General features: G+C 45.7%; 1 protein-coding gene across 1 annotated transcript in view; it reads right to left on the bottom strand.

Annotated features, from left to right (window-relative positions):
- The window catches only part of galt (galactose-1-phosphate uridylyltransferase), a 92448-nt gene that overhangs the window by 23229 nt on the left and 61719 nt on the right, over positions 1-7500 (bottom strand). The gene's annotated exons all lie outside the window — the stretch shown is intronic.

Here is a 7500-nt window from a genome sequence, read left to right as displayed (position 1 = left end):
GTTCACTCTTAAGTGGATTTGCTGGGGCTGGTTGGCTATCATCTAACAAGCCTAGCCTTTACAGCACAGATTTTTGAGCAAATCAATAGTAGACTCGCTCCACCAATAACCCAGCAGGCCCTCGGCTGTGGAAGAGGGGCTCTGAAGATCATCCAGGGCAGATTTATGGTTGTACACCTCACAAGCACTGTGCTTTTCCTTGCGCTCAATCGTTTGTGCACTCTACTGTGTAAAATTGAGCCTCTCCTCCCATATCACTAACCGCTGTGCTGGCTAGTCAGAACAAGACGCCGCTGAGACCTCGAGAAGCATCGGCTCTTTTGGGCTTGGTTGTATTGTATGCAGGGGTGTGGTGGCAAAATAAGAGGTGAGTAAACTATGAATTCTGTGATCACGGTAAGGTGGACTGCGCCATGCGGTATCGGATTTGTTAAAAAGGCATTCAGAACATGTTTGATGATGGTGGATGTTATTGTCCAATGTTTATAACAATACCAGTGGTATTAAATGGTTCCTAGCATGTTGATGAGTGCATATATTGTTAATGTGGATAATACAGTGTGACTTTTGAATGTTCAAAGTTGCAACTGGTGAATAAACTTTTTTGAGAGATGGATAAACTCGAATACGAGGTGGATAAACTGAAATTCCAGAGGTGGATAAACTGTGTTTACTTGTGTTTAGCCTCTACTACAACCCTGATTGTATGTATAACTTATTAATGATATTTGGTATGTAACAAAAATCCCATGTCCCAACAGAAAATCCTGAAGAAAAATACTGTTGACTTTCAGTATGCAGGGTGTCCCTTCATAACACATAGCCCCTTTTGTGTTTTAGCTACAGTCTTTTAGCTGAAGTGTGACAAAGCATCATCAAGTTCTTAATCATGCCAACAAAAAAATGACGAGTTACTTAGAATGTGACTTCATAATATTGCCACTCCTATTGCAGCGAATTTCATTGTTGCATCATGTAGCATGAAAACACTGATAATTAAAAGGTGCCTGGATAATCATTAGTCTGCCCAGCATCACAGATTCTTGTTTACAAGTCACATTAACAAATTAGACCACCGTAGCTCTACATCTAAGCACTCAAACTTCAAATTAACATTTTCACACTGAGAAATGGTACGTGAAATTTACAAGGTGTATTTCTGTGCAGAAGCCTGACGCTAGACTGCAGATAGGTTGCGTATTATGAGACATGGCTTACTGTAGCAAGGCCTATGAACTGGCATTTCACTTCAGATCAGCTCTAGTCTGACGCAGAGAACAGGAGGACAGAGAGAAATGGAGGCATTTTCTCTCTGTGTAGGGGGACGTGAGGAAGGGATAAGCGGTCAGATCTGGCAAGAGGAGAGGCGGCTGAGCAGCTCTCTCAGCCACCAGCGCGTGCCAAATGGTCTGCTCGGATTGTCTGTTAGAGAGTAAACAATGTGTTGCTCGGTGAAATGAGAGTTGCTCGGTGAAAAAAAAAAAAAAAAAAAACAGGCAAGGAAAACACAGACATTCAGAAGCAACTACAGCAACACATCTCCCCATGGTGTGAGACAGTACAACAGAAGTGCTGGAAGAAGCTCCTAGCCAGGAAGGTTATCTCTGGCCACAGCACTGCTGTGCTGCCTCCTCCCACTTCCTCAGAGTAATTTGTCCCGAGAACACCCCCCCCCCCCCCACCCACCCCCTTTCATGTCCTGTGGTTAAATAAGTCGGGGAATAACTTTGAAATATTGTTGTTTCTGTTCACTGGCCTTGGCTGCTTCTGAAGTGATTTCACTCAGTCTGTCAAACATGGTGGATGTGAAAAAGGCAGACGGTGAAAGATTACGTTTCTGGAAAGTAGTCCGAATAGCACTTTGCCTTCTGGGCACCTCTATCACATCCATCCATCAACGGGCAGCACTCAAAATCCCAAAATGGACCAACATAGTTTTAGTGGGGGTTTTTTTTTTTCGTTTTTTTTTTCACAGGCAAACTGTGGCGGATATAAATATACACTTGATGTTAATGAATGATGTTTGACACCTTATTTCCTCCACACAGTAACACCGAGCTAGGGCTTTAACGAAGCCTCCCACCTTGCGAGAAATTAAAATATCCATGACTCTCCTCCCTCCAGGAGGTCCACTGGCTAATGTGCAGCCATTATCGAAGGCCATTCTCATTACCCACCTCTCAGGGGCAGATAACTGCCAACCCCACGCCACCCGCCCCAGGAGTCGCGACAGGAAAAAAGCAGGCCAAGAAAAGTATCTTGAAAAACTTCCATCAGTTTTAGTCAGACATGTTTAATGGATTTGCTTCACACTTTTCAGAGTCTCCATTACCAACATTAAAATAATTGAAAAGCTACACTAAGCCACTTCTTTTCTTCCAGGCCAGGAGAGCGTTTGGCAGATGATTGCTCTCCGCAATTATCAGCCTATAGAGCAGGGGGAGCAAGAACTGGACGGCTAATATTACTAAAATAATCGGCAAAATGATCTTTAATAAGGCACGGAAGAGGAGAGAGAGTGAAAAACAGATAGAGCAAAAAGAAAAGAAAGACAAGTGGAGACGGACGCTGGAGATGGCGTGGTCTTCATTCTGGAAGAGAAATTAATGATGAGCCACAGGCCGCGGGGTTTTGAGCAGGCGTAGCTCTCTGGGAGGAATCAATGAAGTATGACAGCAGACAAAATGATCACACGCGGAGACAAAGCCAGTAATGGAGCTCCGGAACACTCAGAGGGACCGAAGGTGACCTCGTCACCAAATCAAACACACCTACGCCTTTTCTCACTGTCACTCTTTTTTTTTCTTCTGGCAAACTTATGGAGTGTGACGAGAAGAGAAAGTATGAAATCACAATTAAAAGTGTAAAACTTTCATCACATTGATTTTTACTACCTCAGATGCAGAACTCACAGTTAGGACTGTTGGATTCTAAATGGTGCATGTGGAATATATCAGAGGCACTCGGGCAGATGGGCAAGCTTCAATTAAAAACTGGACATGGGGCTTCACCTGTCAGTATTGAGCACTGTGTATTAAAGGCGGATATTAACTTAGCTAAAGCTATGACTTTATGAATCAAGACGTTTTTAAATTAAAGTCTGTGAAATATTCTTGTAGGTTTGACATAGTACATGGTTTACCCAATTGGCGGGCTATAGTGAATACATTTTAATGTTGAATCTAATAAGGGATCAGGGTACTCCTGGTGTGACTATAGACTTTGCTGAGTAAGTGTTCCTTCTGCCTGTGTGCCTCCTGGTCAATGACGTGTTTCCATTACCTGGCATCAGATCAGACACACACACACACACACACACACAGACACACACACACACACACACACACACACACACACACACACACACACACACAGGAGAGACAGAGGGATACTGGCCAACAGATGGAGGAGCAGGGAGAGTGACCGAGTCCATCTCAGATTTAAGAGCCATCGAGATCGTTAGCCCATTTCTTGCCCCATATATCCTCCACTGTTCTTGTCAAGCTCCACCGTGTCCCATTACAGAAGCATAAAAGGCAGGAGACGCAGGGAAATAATGATAAAGTAAGAGTGATGAGGGAACGCACTCGGGCCCTCAACACAAGGAGAGGTTTAATAAGATACAAGCATTCAGAGGGCAGTTCAAGGCAAGAGGCAAGCGACTGTTGCCCTACAAGCTCCTTGAGTTGATGATACCAGGCATTAGCTAAACGACAACACAACGATAACAATAACAGCTACACCCCATCTTCTTGGGATAATGCCCTTTTGCCGTCGTTAATCTTAAGAACAGCAGAGGTCGACGTCGTTGTTTGAGTTTGGAAACGGAGCTGCAATTCTGTGATCTAAACAACAGCATGACTCCGGAACTCTCCGGGCCTCTGTGTGAAGACGTAAAAGTCTTTGAGAAGTCTCAGGGTCGTAATTTCATGCTCTAACTAGGGACACTTGCATACACACTCAACCAAGAAACGCCATATCCTGTTACCCACCAAACTACATTAAAAGGCTCGTTTTGGAGGGTAAGATTAATAGCCCTATGAGGGGGTAAATAATGAATGTGGCTGACCCTTTGAGCTTGTCGGGGCTCCAATACGCGAGACAGGCCTGACCGCTGCCCCTCCCTCACTGTCAAGACAACTCAGATGGACCCGGTGCTAAAATATTCACCATTTTTCTCCAGTCCATGACTTGAAAAGCCAGCTCAGGCCCTGGCCGTGGCGCGACTGGCTGGGGCACCTGCACCGTACGCCGGCGACCCGGGTTCGATTCCCGCCCCGTGGTCCTTTCCGGATCCCACCCCGACTCTCACTCCCACTCACTTCCTGTCATTCTTCACTGTCCTGTCATTAAAGGCATAAAAAGGCCAAAAAAGAAAAAAAGAAAAGCCAGCTCAGCCACCACACACACACACACACACTCACTCACTCACACTCACTCACTCAACTGGCATGACTAATTACATGGCCCCTTTCTGCGTGCATCTGTTGAATATCAGGCACTTGACCAAAACAAAAAGCCCTTGCCCTTGTTCTTCATGTATGTGACCCCCACTTCAGACACACAATTAGAGAGATAAGAGAAGTTTAATTCCTTTCACATGAAAGGAGTCATGTTCATTCATGAATGAATCTGCATTTCAAGCATCTAGTGCCCCAGACTGAAATACACTTTTTGATGCCATCTGTTCTTTTGACTTATGATGACATCACGTCCTCTGCCACTTAGACGCTGGTTTTATATGTTCACCTCACATTTCCTGTGGAAAGTGTGGAGTGGTCGTAAACCGCATGACCTTCCAAAGCAGTCACTTTTCTGCACAATTATAATCTCAGAAGCAGGGGTGGTAAGAGTGTGTCTGCGTCTGTGTGTGTGTGTGTGTGTGTGTGTGTGAGAGAGAGAGAGGAGTGGGAAAAGTGGAAAAGAATGGAACATATATAGTTGTGTGTGAGAGAGAAAGAGAGTAGTGTATGTGTGAGAGAGTGAGACTCAGAGGGTGTGTGTCTATGTGTGTGTGTGTATGGGGGGGTAGAGAGAGAGAGAGAGTGTGTGTGTGTGTGTGTGTGTGTGTGTGTGTGTGTGTGTAGCATAGTGGAGCTGTCCGATGATGATAAACAGTCAACAACCATCAGCAGTGTGACTTTCAACTCCAGATTCAATTTATTCTCGGACACTTTCTTGTTTTGCTCTGTTCCAGTGGTCGCTCAATGCCAGAGGCCTCTGCCTGCCGTGCCCACAGAATGCCAACACGATCTCAGGCAGCACATCAGCGTCTCCACCCCGCCACAGGCACCGAGTGCCCTCATCAATCAAACCTGGTCTCAACTCAGAGTGCAGGAACGGCATCAAAACACTCACAATGTTTTCTTGCCATCGCTGCTCAGAGCAGGAGGACTGGGGTAGTAGTATTAGTCGTAAGCAATGCCTGAGTAAGCAATGCTGTATGCTAAGGGCCGTTGGTTAGCAATGCGGTATGCTAAGGAGCGCTGGTTAGCAATGTTGTATGCTAAGGAGCGCTGGTTAGCAATGCTGTATGCTAAGGAGCGCTGGTTAGCAATGCTGTATGTTAAAAAACACTGGTTAGCAATGCTGTATGTTAAGAAGCACTGGTTAGCAATGCTGTGTGCCAAGGTGATTTAGCAACACTGGCTGCTGAGTAGTGCCATTAGTTATCAGCTGGCGTGTGTGTTTGTTAGTATGTGTTTGAGAGAGAGAGAGAGATGTTGAAGTTCAAGTTTATTGTCATGTACTAGATGTGTGTGTATGAGAAGTAGATTGAGAGAGTTCATGTGAACGATACTGTATTGGAGATATGTAATTTAGTAGAGCTACTCACAATGAATTTAGAATACAAAGAGTTGACCTACCCTAACTACAGTATGTGTGTGTGTGAGCGTGTTAACATTTCAGTGTTCGCCTCGTTGGCTCCTCTGCACACAGTGATACCGGTAGCTTTTTAAAAAACTACCTTTACTCCACACAAGTACCTGGGCACAGTGCAGCTACCTCAGCCCCCGCAGAGCGGGAGTGTCCCCTCGGTCGGCAGGTGGCCCGCCAACGCTCATCCTGCCGCTTTCGTCTCCATGGCAGCTAATTGCTGCGGCGGGCCGTAGCTACGCTTCCCGTAATGTTCGGCCCTGGCGCACCACACATCTCTCCGAAACCAAGGGGCCGCTGTGAAGCATCTGCATAATGGATCCTACCGGCTTGGGATGCACGTTAGGCTGGATCAGTGCGGCATTCGAGTCGGAGCGCCGCTAAATCCAGCAGAGGTTCCGGGCTTATTCCATCACGGAATGATGGAGATTCAGAAGTTATTCCATCATGGAATAATGAGCATGACATTCGAGGATGAAGGGAATTTGCATCACCATAAATGAAGGAACAATAGATCGTGCTTTGCAAGTCTATGGGACTGTTAGATACGCACAATAGGATGTGGGAAGATATTCAGATTAGACGCAATTGGGATTCTCAGAGCTGTGTGTGTGTGTGTGTCAATACTAAATATGCTAGTTTGTAGTGAACATGTGAGTGTGTATGTAAATGTAATTGCTAACGTTAATTAGTACACTTACATATCAGTATTAGTATTAATATGTAAGTGACTTTTCTGCATATGTGTGTGTATGCATACTGTATGTGTCTGTTAACACTCAGTATGCAAGCACAATATGTGTACGTACTGTAGTTGTCAGTGGTACCATCTGTGTGTGTGAGTATGTTTGTGTATATCGAAGTTGAGCGTGTGTGTAGCATAAGAGAGTGTGTGAGTGCGTGTGGCGCGTTAAACACTCTTGCCAGGCGCGACACTGCTGGCAGACTCGTCTCCCACAGGTAGAGAGTGGCAGTTGAGGTGACAGCTGTCAGACGGGCAGTGAGACATGCAGGCAGCCACAGGCTACCCGACACACACACACACTCCCTGACACACACACACACACACCTACGCCAACCATTTGATGGATGCTGTCAGCCCTCGGTGACAGTAACAAGCTTCTGCATTACACCGCCGACACAGGACCTTCCCCTTCACACACACACACACCTGCACACACGCAAACACACATACATATTCAAATACACAGATAAACACACATGCACATTCAAATACACACATACAAACACATACACACTAAAATACACACATATAATTACACACACACACACACACACACACACACACACACACACACACACACACACCCACACACACACACACACATACCCATCCAGCACCCCCTTCCTCCTGCCCCTTCACACACAAGCACACACACACACACACACACACACACACACATACACTAGCAGGTAAGAGAGGTGTGTGACGACTAGCTGGAGATGAGGCGCTGGGATGGACACGAACACCACTCCCTCATTCAAGCGCCCGTCCATCCGGAGAAGAAAAAAAATAAAAAAAGACCTGTCGTCTGTTGCCGCATCCCCGCGTTGGAGCTCTCAGAGACAAATAGACGTAAACCTTTCAGTGAGAAGCTATAA

The sequence above is a fragment of the Alosa sapidissima genome, chromosome 13, assembly GCF_018492685.1.
Source record: "Alosa sapidissima isolate fAloSap1 chromosome 13, fAloSap1.pri, whole genome shotgun sequence".
In the NCBI taxonomy this organism is placed as follows: Eukaryota; Metazoa; Chordata; class Actinopteri; order Clupeiformes; family Clupeidae; genus Alosa; species Alosa sapidissima.
The sequence above is the reverse complement of the archived record's forward strand: the minus strand, read 5'-3'. Positions and strand labels throughout refer to the sequence as shown.